The sequence below is a fragment of the Suncus etruscus genome, chromosome 4, assembly GCF_024139225.1.
Source record: "Suncus etruscus isolate mSunEtr1 chromosome 4, mSunEtr1.pri.cur, whole genome shotgun sequence".
Taxonomy (NCBI): Eukaryota; Metazoa; Chordata; class Mammalia; order Eulipotyphla; family Soricidae; genus Suncus; species Suncus etruscus.
Genome location: NC_064851.1, coordinates 83618829 through 83635248, shown reverse-complemented (window position 1 = coordinate 83635248; position 16420 = coordinate 83618829). Strand labels below are relative to the sequence as shown.

Sequence of the window (16420 nt, the reverse complement as noted above, 5' to 3'; positions counted from 1 at the left end):
GTTTAACAAAATATTATCTAAAGATTCTGTTAGAATGAATGTAGATTGCTTTTCTCAAATTTCCACTTATGATATTACATGGTTCTATCAAAAACATAAAATATATATACCCATCAGTATTACTTGACTTTATACTTTATATTACTTTTCTATAGGAAATTATAGACATATAGAAGAGATTGTGTAAATAAATATTTATCTTTGCATCACCTAATCTTAGCTGCTATTTTTACAAGAAAAAGAAAATTTGGAATTTCTGAAAAAGCAATGTCAACTTAATTTTAATGGTCATCCATAGTATAACCACATGTGAAAGAAATGCTTAACATTGTTGAAAAGAACTGGTCAAACAATTAATTACCATCTCTTCAAACAAATCTGGTCAAACAATTCATTAACAACAAGGGTCTACCACAATACTTTCATACCGACAGAGGTTGTACTAATGCTAATCTTCAGCATTTGGTAACGTTTGTAAAGAAAGACAAGAGCTAATGATTTATAGTTGAAAATTGTGAAAATTTTCAAGACAAAAAGTAGCAGAATCAAAGTACAAAGAGAGCTCTTTTGATAAGGAAATCAGGAACAATAATTTTGAAAAGTTTCATTTGACATCTGAGGAGTCAGTCAGTCATATTCAAGGAAAAGGTACCAACATTTCAGATAGAGAAGAAGGTATGAGCAAATGAGTCACAATACTGGAGCGCCTCAGATTTATAGATGAAATGACAGGACAGCTAATATGTCCTTTAAGGTAATTATTTGCACGACCGAGGAAAAGAGTATAAGAAAATATATAGGTAATACTGACAATATAACAATATCATTTAAGTTTAGGTAAAGATTTATTATGATGTTCTATTCCTCTATATGTCTATAATTTTCTATAATTATCAAATGTTCCTTTAAAAACCTTTGGAATTTGTTTATAGGCCAAGTTATTGTCTGTAGTGTTAAAAGATTGACCCTCTTTTGACCAGTCTAAGAGTATTAAATTTATTGATCCATAAAGAATACTATTCAGGCAAAAGCCAGCTCCCTGTGTGTGACACCAGGCGGGGAAAATCCACGAAAGTACACCGGCCCAGTGGGGCCCAACTGTGAAAAACTGTGAGTGTGAACTGTATATGTCTGTCTACTGTCCTCTTGCATGAAACTCTTGCGAGTGGGGCAAAAAGAGGCTCCAGAAAACTCGCTCGCCCAGAGGCCATTTTCAGAGAGGGACTACAGAGCATGAAAACCAGCAAGACTTTGCAAAAGCCGGCTCCCTGTGTGTGACACCAGGCAGGGAAAATCCACGAAAGTACACCGGCCCAGTGGGGCCCAACTGTGAAAAACTGTGAGTGTGACCTGTCTATGTCTGTCTACTATCCTCTTGCGTGAAACTCTTGCGAGTGGGGCAAAAAGAAGCTCCAGCGGAGCATGGCCGCTCCACTTCGCTACGCGGCCGTGCACTCTTTCTAAGGAAAGAACACCATTACAACAAGAAGGAAAACTCACACTAAGAACGGGGCTATATCACAGAAGCAAACATTTCTCTCCGGACTGTCTTCTCTGTTGCATGCTCGGGCCTAAAATTTGACCCAGTGTGAGGCTTCATCCACGGAGGACTCCCCTCCCTTAGAGGCAAGTCAGCCCATCCAGAAAGGGAGGAGCCAGAGAAGTGTGCTGCCTGCATCATATAGACAATGAATACCACCACAACACGTAGAAAAACCCACAATACAAGTGTGACAATGGGGAAACAACGCAGGCCAGCATCAGACATAGAGAATGAAGATGACAATTCTGAGGACCAGATAATGACCTACCAACTAATCAACCTCTCAGATAAGGACTTTAGACTAGCAATATGGAAGATGCTCAAAGACCTCCAAGAAACCATGGATCAAGTTGAACAGAACACTAATAAGAACCAAGAAAATATGAAGACAGAAATCACAAAACTCCAAACTGAAATATCATGTCAACTAACAGGACTGAAAAAGTCAGTAAACAAAGTGAATGACAAAATGGATAAGCTCTGGGATAGGGTATCAGAAGCTGAGAATAGACTTGGTGCTGTGGAAGATGAGATACATAACAATTCCATACAGCAGGAGAGATTGGACAAAAAACTTAAAGCAAATAAGCAGACAATGGAAAAATTAGTCAAAGAATGGGAACAGATGAAAATAGAAGTCTATGATAAGATCAACAAAAACAACTTAAGAATCATTGGAGTCCCAGAGACCCAGGAAGAAAATTTCCAGGAAGAATCAACGGTCAAGAACATCATTAAAGAGAAACTTCCAGAGCTAAAGAATATATGTGATCAAATCCTGCATGCCCGAAGAGTACCAACCAAAAGGGACCCCAGAAAAACCACCCCAAGACACATCCTAGTCACAATGACAAATCCCACAGATAGAGACAGAATTCTGAAAACAGCAAGATCAAAAGGAGAAATCACATTCAAGCAAGCTTCCCTGAGATTTACAGCAGACCTGTCACCAGAAACACTCAATGCCAGAAAGCAGTGGTGGGATATTGTGACAAGACTGAATAAAATGAATGCTTCACCCAGAATACTATACCCAGCAAAACTCACTTTCTGGTTTGATGGAAGAATACATGGTTTCACAGACAAAAAACAGCTCAGAAACTTCACAGACACAAAAATAGTCTTAAGAGAAAAACTGAAAGACTTAATCTAAGACAAGACTACCCAAAAGACACACCAAATTTTGAAATAAAGATGGCGTTAAATCCCAGGACAATTCTTTTTTTTTTTTTTTTTTTTTTGTTTTTTTTTTTTTTTTTGGGCCACACCCGGTGACGCTCAGGGGTTACTCCTGGCTATGCGCTCAGAAGTCGCTCCTGGCTTGGGGGACCATATGGGACGCCGGGGGATCGAACCGCGGTCCGTCTCCTAGGCTAGCGCAGGTAAGGCTTACCTTACCTCCAGCGCCACCGCCCGGCCCCCCCAGGACAATTCTTTCTCTCAACGTCAATGGACTAAATGCACCAGTCAAGAGACACAGAGTGGTTAAATGGATCAAAAAACTCAATCCAACTTTCTGCTGCCTACAAGAAATGCACCTGAATAGTCAGAACAAACATAGACTCAAAATAAAAGGCTGGAGAAAAATTATCCAAGCAAACAACACCCATAAAAAAGCTGGAGTGGCCATGCTAATATCAGATAATGAAAACTTTATACTCAGGAAGGTTGTAAGGGACAAAGATGGACATTTTATATTAATCAAGGGGTATGTAGAGCAGGAAGAATTCACTCTCCTAAACATAAATGCACCGAATGAGGGGCCAGCAAAATATTTAATACAACTGTTGACAAATCTGAAAAATAATATCAACAACAACACAATAATTGTGGGGGACCTCAACACGGCTTTGTCAACACTAGATAGGATAACCAGACTGAAACCCAACAAGAATATACTAGACCTGAGGAGAGAAATGGAAGAAAGAGGCCTAGTGGATATATATAGGACACTCCATCCCCAGAAACCTGGATACACATTCTTCTCCAATGTACATGGGACATTCTCCAGGATAGACTACATGCTGGCACATAAAACATACCTCCATAAGATCAAGAGGATAGAAATTTTGCAGACTACCTTCGCTGACCACAAGGCTCTGAAATTATTTGTGAACTCCAAAGGGACTCAGAAGAAACACTTTAACACCTGGAAGTTTAACAGCCTCATGCTCAATAACCAGTGGGTCCGAGATGAAATAAAGGAGGAAATCAAAAGGTTCCTGCAAACAAATTACAGTAAAGACACAAACTATCAGAACTTATGGGACACAGAAAAAGCAGTACTGAGAGGAAAATTTATAGCTTTGCAAGCACACATCAGGAAGGAAGAAGGAGCTTACCTGAGTAGCTTAATGACACAGCTAGTAGAACTAGAAAATGCTCAACAAAAGGACCCAAGAATAGGAAGACAGAAGGAAATAACAAAGCTGAGAGCAGAAATCAACGAAGTGGAAACCCAAAAAACAATCCGAAAGATCAACGAAAGCAGAAGTTGGTTCTTTGAAAAAATAAACAAGATTGATAGACCACTGGCAAACCTAACAAAGAAAGAGAGAGAGAGAAACTTGATAACTCGTATCAGGAATGAAAAAGGAGAGATCACTACTGATATGACAGAGATTCAAAGGGTAATCAGAAACTACTTTGAAAAACTCTACGCCACTAAAAATGAGAACCTGGAAGAAATGGATAAATTCTTGGACTCTTATAATCTTCCACGGTTGAAGGAAGAGGATGTAGCATATCTAAACACCCTCATCACCATTGATGAAATTAAAACAGTAATCAAATGTCTGCCGAAAAACAAAAGCCCAGGTCAGATGGATTCACTAATGAATTCTATCAAACTTTCCAAGAGGAACTACTGCCAATCTTGGCAAGACTCTTTCATGAAATTGAACAAACAGAAACACTTCCAAATAGCTTTTATGAAGCCAGCATAACCTTGATACCAAAACCGGACAGAGATGCTACAAAAAAAGAAAATTACAGACCAATGTCGCTGATGAATGCAGATGCAAAGATCCTCAACAAAATCCTGGCAAATAGGATTCAATGCCTTGTTAAGAAGATCATCCACTACGATCAAGTAGGTTTCATCCCAGGAATGCAAGGCTGGTTTAGCATCCATGAATCTATCAACATAATACACAACATCAATAACAAGAAAAATAAAAACCACATGATCATATCAATAGATGCAGAGAAAGCATTTGATAAGGTCCAACACCCATTCTTGATCAAAACTCTCAGCAAGATGGGAATGGAGGGAACCTTTCTCAATATAGTGAAGGCCATCTACCACAAGCCAGTGGCAAATATTATCCTCAATGGAGAAAAACTAAAAGCCTTCCCTCTAAATTCTGGCACAAGACAAGGCTGTCCTCTCTCACCACTGCTATTCAACATAGCACTAGAAGTACTCGCTATAGCGATTAGGCAAGAAAAAGATATCAAGGGAATCCAGATAGGAAAGAAAGAAGTCACGCTCTCACTGTTTGCAGATGACATGATACTCTACTTAGAAAACCCTAAAGACTCTATCAAAAAGCTTCTAGAAACAATAGACTCATATAGCAAGGTGGCAGGCTACAAAATTAACACACAAAAATCAATGGCCTTTCTATACACCAATAGTAATAAGGATGAAATGGACATTAAGAAAACAACCCCATTCACAATAGTGCCACACAAACTCAAATATCTTGGAATCAACTTGACTAAATATATGAAGGACCTATACAAGGAAAACTATAAAACTCTGCTCCAAGAAATAAGAGAGGACACACGGAAATGGAAACACATACCCTGCTCATGGATTGGCAGGATTAACATCATCAAAATGGCAATACTCCCCAAGGCATTATACAGATTTAATGCCATCCCTCTAAAGATACCCATGACATACTTCAAAGAAGTGGATCAGACACTTTTGAAATTCATTTGGAACAATAAGCACCCTCGAATAGCTAAAGCAATCATTGGGAAAAAGAATATGGGAGGAATTACTTTCCCCAACTTTAAACTGTACTACAAAGCAATAGTTATCAAAACAGCATGGTATTGGAATAAGGATAGGTCCTCAGATCAGTCGAATAGGCTTGAATACTCAGAAAATGTTCCCTAGACATACAATCACCTAATTTTTGATAAAGGAGCAGGAAATCCTAAATGGAGCAGGGAAAGCCTCTTCAACAAGTGGTGTTGGCACAATTGGATAGCCACTTGCAAAAAATTGAACTTAGACCCCCAGCTAACATCATGTACGAAGGTAAAATCCAAATGGATTAAAGACCTCGATATCAGCCCCAAAACCATAAGATATATAGAACAGCACATAGGCAAAACACTCCAGGACATTACAGGCATCTTCAAGGAGGAAACTGCACTCTCCAAGCAAGTGAAAGCAGAGATTAACAGATGGGAATATATTAAGCTGAGAAGCTTCTGCACCTCAAAAGAAATACTGCCCAGGATACAAGAGCTACCCACTGAGCAGGAGAAACTATTCACCCAATATCCATCAGATAAGGGGCTAATCTCCAAAATATACAAGGCACTGACAGAACTTTACAAGAAAAAAACATCTAATCCCATCAAAAAATGGGGAGAAGAAATGAACAGACACTTTGACAAAGAAGAAATACACATGGCCAAAAGACACATGAAATAATGTTCCACATCACTAATCATCAGGGAGATGCAAATCAAAACAACGATGAGATACCACCTCACACCCCAGAGAATGGCACACATCACAAAGAATGAGAATAAACAGTGTTGGCGGGGATGTGGAGAGAAAGGAACTCTTATCCACTGCTGGTGGGAATGCCGTCTAGTTCAACCTTTATGGAAAGCGATATGGAGATTCCTCCAAAAACTGGAAATCGAGCTCCCATATGATCCAGCTATACCACTCCTAGGAATATACCCTAGGAACACAAAAATACAATACAAAAACCCCTTCCTTACACCTATATTCATTGCAGCACTATTTACCATAGCAAGACTCTGGAAACAACCAAGATGCCCTTCAACAGAAGAATGGCTAAAGAAACTGTGGTACATATACATAATGGAATATTATGCAGCTGTCAGGAGAGATGAAGTCATGAAATTTTCCTATACATGGATGTACACGGAATCTATTATGCTGAGTGAAATAAGTCAGAGTGAGAGATAAAAACGCAGAATGGTCTCACTCATCTATGGGTTTTAAGAAAAATGAAAGACACCATTGTAATAATAATTTTCAGACACAACAGAGAAAAGAGCTGGAAGTTCCAGCTCACCTCAGGAAGCTCACCACAAAGAGTGATGAGTTTATTTAGCGAAATAACTACATTTTGAACTGTCCTAATAACGAGAATGTATGAGGAAAATGGAGAGCCTGTCTAGAGTACAGGTGGGGGTTGGGTGGGGAAGATGGAGACTTGGGACATTGGTGATGGTAATGTTGCACTTTTGATGGGTGGTGTTCTTTACATGACTGAAACCCAAACACAATCATGTATGTAATTAAGGTGTTTAAATAAATTTAAAAAAAAGAATGCTATTCATAATATCTGAAGATGGGCTTCAAATTTTTTTCTAGACCTATGCTTGCTTGGGCAGCACACACACTAAATTGTTATGATGCAGAAATTAGTATAACTCTGTGCAAGGATGAAATGAAAATTCATAATCAAAAATCTCTAGCCCTAAATGTACATTAAATTTTGTTCTAGAAGAGAAAGGTATTTATATTATTTATAAAATGAAGGAAAAAAATCAAAGTTTAACAAAATAAGCTTTAAAAAGCATCCACTTTGAGTAGTATAATTTGTATGCAAAAATTTTTACTTCTTTAAAAAGTACAATTTGATTAAACTATGGAAAACTACTATCAAGATAAAGAACATTCCTACTCTTTTAAAAAAAGTCTTCTTGAAGAATGGGCATTCTCCATTCACCCCAGAACCAGGGAAGCCATCTATGAAACATCCAAAGTTGTCTATAGGATCACCTGGAAGCAATCCTCTACTAGGGAAGACCCTACTGCTGCTCTGACATCGATCTACATAAAAGAGTCTTCCCTTAACACTGAGAAGACTTAACAACAACAATGACCTGCTTACTGAACAGAGCTTTCTGCATTGCCCTTTAATTGTGAGTGGAAATTAGAAGACGCTTCGCATCATCCTGACTTCAGTGTAGGATATACAAATTCCAGTATCTTAAATACAAAAACATGATACCAACAACAGAGACTGTGTGAAAAATAAAACTAGTGGCACTACAAACAATGATCTGGATTGGACAAACTAGTTTGCCTGGAGCCTAGAGTTGGTTTTATGCCAGGAAACTTCAGGGGTAGGGTCTCCTTGTATATAGGCCAAGGCTTTTCCTTCCCATGTCCCCCATATTTTGGTGGGCCTATGCAAACAATAATTGCCACTCTAACACCCTTTTTACTGTGCTCCTTTGAGTCTAAACCTTAAAAAAAAACCACTTAAATTTTTGAGGTTAACTTAAACTAATATGCATATGCATGGAAATGTAAAAAACTACTATGCCTTCAAGTTTAAGGAGTTACATAAATTTTATGGCTTTAGATTGCTTGGTGTACCACTAAGAAATATTATAAGGTACTACAATCTGGGGACTTGAGGGACAAAGTAATTGTACATGGGTTTGGTTTTATTTTTCTTAATGTTCTTTGACTCTAAGATCAAAATTAAGGTGTCATCAGGGGGATTTCTTCTGAGAATTCTGTTTTTGGATGATTGCCCTTTCACTGTAACTTTACCTTGTCCTCTTTCTTTGCATCATTGCTCACATAATTAAAAATTAAAAAAAAAAAAACCAAAATCAATAAAAGTTTACTCGGAAAATTTAAAAAAAGTGTCTTCTTGAGAGGCAATAGCATGGCACAGTGGTAAGGCATTTGCCTTGTACACAGCTGACTTAGGATGGACCTAGGTTAGATCCCCAGGTGTCCCATATGGTCCCCCAAGCTAGGAACGATTTCTGAGCGCAGAGCCAGGAGTAACCCCTGAGCATCACCAAGTGTAGCCCCAACCCCCTCAAAAAAATCTTCTCTGAAACACTTGGTATCATTTCTTTCTTATGATAACCATTTTCAAGAAACTGTTGATTTTTTTATTATACATTAATTTTATTTATCCAAAAAATTATATAATGAAAGCACTTACTATTTATTTTGTAATAACTTTATTTAGGAGTGATATCTGCAGTATTAACCCCTATGTGGTATAGATCATAACTTATTCTTTCATATAAATAACCCAAAATTTGTTTATCCATACACTTGTTACAGTGTATTGAATTCAAAACAATAGTTTAGACTATTATAAATCCAAATGCCTTAAATTTTGGAGATTTTGGTTATTTATGCATAATATCTTTTTATACATGTATTTTCATTGACAAGAGTATCATGTGTCATGTGGTAACTATATTTTTTAATTTTGTAAGTTACTTTCTAAACTGTTTTTCAGAGTAATTACACTATTTTGATTATATTTTTAATGTTTGTATAAATGCAAACTCTAGTTACTCTCCATCTATTTTATCCATTTTATGTGATTCTTTTTAATTTTAGTCATTCTATTAGAGTAAACCACATTATGGCTGATGGTGTCTATTCACTTATTTGCTTATTGGACAATTATTATCTTATGAATAGTCTATTTCAAGTTCGTGCCATATTGATAAATTATATTATCATTTTATTAAGCTAAAATGTATATTATGTATTATTCTTTATCAATTTTGTGTATTGCAAATATTTTTCTCAGTTTTTCTTCTAATTTTTAAAAAGTTTTCATTTGATGAGACTAAAAAAATTTAATTTGGATAAAGTCCAAGTTATCCATTTTTATTCTATATTTTAGATTTATCCCTGTTTAGAAATTTTTTTGTTTGTTTGGTTTTAGGATGCACCCTGTGATGCTCAAAGGTTGCTCCTGGCTATGGGCTTAGAAATTGTTCCTGGCTTGGGGACCATATGGGATGCCTTACTGCTTTGCCACCGCTCTGACCCGTTTAGAATCTTTGTTTGCCTCTATTCCAACAAATATGTTTGGGTCTTTTTCTAATTGTTTTATAATTTAATGTATAATTAATTTTTATTGATTTTAACGTATATCAATTTATAAATTGATTTATAATTTTTATCATTTAAATTATAATTTATTTATAATTAATGTAATTTTATAAGACTTAACCTTAAATAGTTTAAGTTCTTCATTTCACCCTTAAACATTAGATCCTTTTCATTTTTATAAACATTTTAAAATTAGTTTATTAATTTATTTTAAGAAAAAAAACTGTGAAGACAATCTCGGTAAGCCACAATGGCAAAAAAACACTTGTCTATAAGTATGACATTGAGAGTTCAATCATAGTGTCCTTCTGCTGGTGCCCAACTATTTTGAAGAATGAGATAAATAAATATAAATCTACCTCAAATTTTAACTATTATAGATATTATATTTAGTTTAACAGAGAAAATAAACATTTGTTCATTTGTTTTGGAATCACATACGAAAGTGCTCGGTGACTCCTCTAGACTTTGGGAATCTCTCCTGGCTTTGCTTCAGGGACCACTGGATGTCATGATTGAACCCAGGTCTTTTTTTTATAAAGAGCATCACTCAGTATTTAGCTATTAATCTATTTTAAAAAAGATTCTATGCTTACAAAAATTTGTCCAGTGCAGAATAAATTGTAACAAGTATTTTGCTATATGTATTTATATGTATGTGTACATTTAGCATTTAACCTGAAAAAAGAAGTTTTAAAATCCTAATTCATAGTTTTATAATTTTTAATAATAATTATTGAAAGAGAAATCAAAAATAGGAAAAAACTGTAAGAAAGAAATCACAAAAATGCAAGGAGTATTGCCTATCTATATTTAAGATGCAAACCACTGCTTCTAAATAGAAAGTAAAAATTAATAAATATTAAAAAAAATACCAAATAAAGAGGAATAAATAAATTTTCAACACTGACATGAATGGACAATTTAGAATTTTCCTTGCAAGCTGCAGGACTTTCAGATGTGCTCAGATGCTTGAGGCTTCTGCTCTCTCCACACTCCAAGACCTCACTGAATTCTTGTTATTCTCAAACACATCAGTAGTACTCAAGGGGAAAAAAAAATACATATGAGACCGGAGAGATAGCACAGCGGTAGGACATTTGCCTTGCAAACAGTCGCTCCAGGATGGACGGTGGTTCAAATCCCGGCATCCCATATGGTCCTCCGTGCCTGCCAGAGCGATTTCTGAGTGCAGAGCCAGGAGTAACCTTGAGTGCCGCTGGGTGTGACCCAAAAACCAAAAACCGAAGGAAAAAAAAAAACAACCCACACATGCTGCAGATGGAGAAAAGCCCAAGTTCTTCCTCGTTTTATGAGCTGCCAACTCTAGCTGCTGGTGTTTACATTAAAAGAGGAATGTGATATTAATATTTAGCTCACTCTGCAGAAATATGCATTAAAATGGGTTTCAGAATTCAAGCTCCAGAGCAAGATTTATGCCTTTCTGTCTCTGTCTCTTTTCTGTCTGTCTGTCTGTCTGTCTGTCTGTCTGTCTGTCTGTCTGTCTGTCTGTCTGTCTGTCTGTCTGTCTGTCTGCCTGCCTGCCTGCCTGCCTGCCTCACTCACTCACTCACTCACTCACTCACTCACTCACTCACTCACTCACTCACTCACAAGGGGGGGGTAGTAAGAGAGGAGGGAGAGAGAGAGAGGGAAAGGGAGAGAGGGAAAGGGAGAGAGAGGAAGAATGTATTCTAGCTCACGTGGCTAAGAAGTCTTAATTAAATATGAAGAATAACTCATGGCCATCAAGAGGAGGGGTCTGGCAGAATGGCAGTGCTTACAGCTACCAGTATGCCCAATGTACATGAAGCCTCTGTGAGCACGGTTGGAGATGGAAGTTCTTCATGCACAGCTGCCGCATCACAGAATCCTGGTGACCTAGATTCAGCTATAGATTGGAGATGGCTCTGGTCTTCCTTGCTACAACTCCGGCTGCAGCCGGTTTAGCAGTTTCCTGGGTTTCCTGGCAAACAGCTCTGACCCATTTCACCATGACAACCTGTGCGGCTCTATTAGAGACCGCGTACAAGGAAAGGCTCACAGTGGCATTTTAAGACTTCAAGATTAAGTTGACCTAGAGTTTTTGAAAAACACGTTTAGAAGGCCCAGCCAAAACTGGCATTCTGTGACAGCAGTGAAAGTGTTGGAGAAGCAAAATGTGAAAAAGTTGCTGTTGGCATTTTCCTTGTTTGAAGCTGTCAGTAAAACTCTCCATTTTATTTTTGGCTCAGCCAAAAGCATTGCAAAAATATGTTTCTAACCAAAGGGAATTAATTGATGATAAGCATAAGCAGGGTTAGGGGATTAATTTCAACTTCTACATAGATTCTTGCCCAGCTTTTAAATACTGAGCTTATAAAATCAAATGATTTAAAATATGAAAAATAATAGTGCTCAAAAGTGTGTGTTTATTATAGCTCTGGCTCAGCCTGAAACTTCCATTGAGAATCGGTTTCTGAAGAACTAAAATCATATATGCACCCTAAGGAGGAAGGAGAATGGGTCTGTGCTTTAGTAAAGAAATTCCATTTTAGTGAGTGAAATGTAGGGAAAAATCAGAGTCTGCTTATGCATTTTGTACTTTTGATAGTAAAATACACCCTCTGCTTTTTACAATTTTATTTAAAAAATCATAGTACAGAATTTAAGGCATTTGCAGATATTTACTTTAAAACCCATGTGCCATTCTCAGTACAGCTTTTGTTTTGCTAAAGAACCTTTGAACTTCCTGATTGATCCTCTCTCGGTTTCCTATGCAGAGAAAACAAAGTCAAAGAGATGTTCCTTTCAACGCAGAGCTTATTCCCAGTGATAGATTTCATCTTTAGGCAGTGAAAACCCTATCTGGGAACCATGGAATCACACGAAGACTTTACATTTATGTAGCAGAATCAGAAAAGTACTTTCTTCATTGCAATCAGTTCAGTAAAATTTATAACATGAATAGAAACCTATAGCTCCATTTTTTATAAAAGAAATAACTTTTTTGCCAATGATTTCAATAATTTTCTTTTTATTATATCTTTATCATTTTCTTTCATTGCCTCAAAGTTTTCCTTTTCTTCTAAAGAACTCAGCTTCCTATCCTTCTTGTTTCTGCATTTTCCAGAAGTAATTTCCTCTGTGAAAGAATTGGTTTCCTTTTGGAGAAGTATCCAACTTTAATATTTGTAGCTGTATATGCCACTCACCCAGGTCAGTGATTTATAGGTTTTATTAAGTTTATTAAGCACCTGCTACATTGTTACAGACTACATCATGATTAGGAAATGAATTTTATTTGTAAACAATACTAGCTATAAAATAATCTTTCAACTCTCAAAGACAAATAAGATAAACATGAATTATTCAGTATCATTGAAAAAGAGCTATAATTTGTATGGCCAAAAATGGTGTTAAGACTAGGAGAACCAAACATTCTGACAACCAGATATAATTATCAGTGTTTTCCCCTTTTGTGTTCATTTGAATGATTAATTATATTGCCTTCTTAATAATAATATTTTAAGTGCTTAAAATATCCTTCTTCAATTTGTTAGTGGTTTTTGGGTCTCACTTGGCTGTGCTCAGAAGTTACTCCTGTCTCTGCACTCAGAAGTTAGTCTTGGCAAGTTCAGAGGACATATGGGATGCTGTAGATTGCACCAGAATGGCAAAGTGGCAAAGATGGCAAAGTCTTACCACTGTGCTATCACTCTGGCCCTACCTTCTTCAATATTTTTATGCTCTTGACATTGCTACATATGCTTATACTTTTGTCTGCAAGAGAGTTACATTTAAGAACCTGAGGTCAGCCATGACCAGCTCCATAGGCTCACATTTTTTTGTTGAATGAACTGTAAAGTGAACTATGAAAAATTATGACTACAACAGCCAACACAGCACAATATTGCCATCTCAGGAGGAGAGGATGAAACAAACCCTCATCCTGCCAAAACTACTCTTGTTGCCTCCATCATCCAGAATCACCATTTCCCTGGTGGCCTTTCTCATCACTACAATTCCCTGCGGGGATGCCAATCTGACCACACTTCAGGTATGCTGGTTCTTGGACTGATATCACCAGGGATATTTTTAAAGTGAGTGTGGGCACCCTCCCTCATATCTCCCTTGTTCCAGGAAAGTCTGGCAGCTGTAACCCACCCACAAATACAGTTGCCATGTTTGAACCAGGACTTCTTACAGGAGGCCCTGCAGCTGAGTATATGCTCCTATAATTCGTAGAATTTCTGGAAAATTCATTTGTTTGATGCAATCATCCCTAAAAAAAAATACCAAATTTAACAGAATGTACATATAATATGAGCTTACTAAACTTTTTGTCATTGTATTAATGACTTCAGTGTTATGCAATTATTTTCACAAATGAGCTTGCTGCTTGCTATTGTACTTTTTCTTTTTTCTTTCTTTTATTCTCTTTTCTTCCTTTTTATCCATTTATAAATAAATTTATTTCACTTATCTGGAAACAAATGTAATTATGGTCAAATATGTCAATTATGTGATGTACTTTAAAGTTTAAAATAAAAGAGCATGAGGTGAGTCTGGGGGATGACTCAGTGGTAAAAAGTGGCTATTTTGCAAATGTGAGGCCATGAGCTCAATCATGATTGAGCTCAATCTTGAGCTCAAACAATCATAAATGTTGTTGCTCTAATGATGATCACAGTGACTCTACTAAAGGATAACCCTGGACCAACTCAGACTGTGTGATCACCAATATTCATGTGTCTGTATGTATATGTATGTGTTGAACCTCAGAACTAAAGCAATCCTCAGTGAGCACATGACTAAAAATATTCAGGTGCCCTTGAGCAGTGTCACCAGTGTGACCCTAACTGAAACCTGTAACTACAATGTGAACTAGCAGTACAGCTAAGTGACTCCTTGCAAGCACGTAAAAAGCCCTGCAATGAAAAGTACTCAACCATGGTGAGTACCAAGGCTGAGTATCCAAGTACATCAGTCAGATGTGTGAAACTTGGCAAGCACAATCAATCAATCAGGTGGAATTTTCAGTCACTGCGGTACAAAAGAAAACAAAAAAGAAAAAACTGAGCATGCAGTCGCCATCTTTTGGCAGAAGTTACACTACTTACTTACATATAATTCACAATATATTTGGACTGTTTATAAGACTGTATCCAGAAGTCAAAAACTGTAGTGAAAACTGGAAAGTGGGCAAGGTTCATTGAGTTTCTATGATTTTTCTATGACTATTTCTAGCCTACTGCTAGCACAAAAAATTAAAATAGTTAAGAGCTTTAAAAGTTTTTTGGTGGATGGTAATTTGCGATTTTAAGGGGAGTAAAGTATTTAAAAACAAAGAAAATGTTTCCTTAGAAAAATTCCTAGCATTCACCCTTAAAAAAATTACACCACTTAGGGCAGGAAAGATAGTATGGATGTAGAGAGTTTGCCTTGCATGCAGAAAGATGGTGGTTCAAATGCTGGCATCCCAAATGGTCTCAGGAGCCTGCCAGGAGGAACCCCTGAGGGCTCTTGGGTGTGACTCAGAAACCAAAAAAAAAAAAAAAAACAATCACACCACTTAGATAGACTTTTTATTTATTTTACACCTAAGTCATCAAAGCCAGTCAACAAGACTCTGGTATAAATAATATAAAACATAAAGTAAAACAACAGATTTTGAATTTCAAATACCTTACATTCCTTGAGCTATGGAATTATGTTTTGTATTCCTAAAAATGACATTCATGAGAAAGTACACATTGATCCAATAAGCATGTGTCATTTAATTCTGGGAAAACAGGAAATATTTGAGATCTGTTTAATGTTAATACTTTTGATATAAAAGAACTGTGTATGGTGAAGTTAAGTCACTTCCTTAATTAAATGGCACACAACTGACAATGTAATATATAGTAAATATTTTTATTGTGTGAGAAATAAAAACTGATAATATTTATAAGATCTGGTAGATCATTTCCCCTGAAAAAGGCTAAAATATAGGGTAATTTTTTTATTATATCATTAAAAATCCTTCTTATGTTTCAATGATTGATTCATGTATTCAGTGGATTGTTTTGCCAAGATATTTTAGAAATAGCGTAAACATTATCTTTGCAGATATTATAAGATTTCAAAATTTTATTTGATTTATTTTTACTAACGGAACTGGTTATCTAGATATACACAATGTTTTTTTAAATTTTTTTTATTTAAACAACTTTATTACATAGATGATTGTGTTTGGGTTTCAGTCATATACAGAACACCACCCATCACCAGTGCAACATTCCCATCACCAATGTCCCAAATCTCCCTCCTCCCCACCCAACCCTCACCTGTATCTACAGAGGCTTTCTATTTCCCACGTACATTCTCATTATTAGGATAGTTCAAAACGTAGTTATTTCTCTAACTAAACTCATTCCTGTTTGTGGTGAGCTTCATGAGGTGAGCTGTAACTTCCAGCTCTTTTCTCTTTTGTGTCTGAAAATTATTATTGCAAGAATGTCTTTAATTTTTCTTAAAACCCATAGATGAGTGAGACCATTCTGCGTCTTTCGCTCTCTCTGACTTATTTCACTCAACATAATAGATTCCATGTACATCCATGTATAGGAAAATTTAATGATTTCATCTCTCCTGACAGCTGCATAATATTCTTGTGTATATGTACCACAGTTTCCTTAGCCATTCATCTGTTGAAGGGTATCTTGGATGTTTCCAGAGTTTTGCTATGGTAAATAGTGCTGCAATGAATATAGGTGTAAGGAAGGGATTTTTGTATTGTATTT

At 36.5% G+C, this 16420-nt stretch overlaps 1 long non-coding RNA gene across 1 annotated transcript in view; it reads left to right on the top strand.

The window, feature by feature from the left end:
• Nucleotides 1-4612: 4612 nt before the first annotated feature.
• Nucleotides 4613-16420, top strand: part of LOC126005919 (uncharacterized) — a 119675-nt gene continuing 107867 nt past the window's right edge. The window contains exon 1 of the long non-coding RNA XR_007494825.1: nucleotides 4613-4638. This is a non-coding gene — a long non-coding RNA (uncharacterized LOC126005919). The remainder of the gene's footprint in view (nucleotides 4639-16420) is intronic.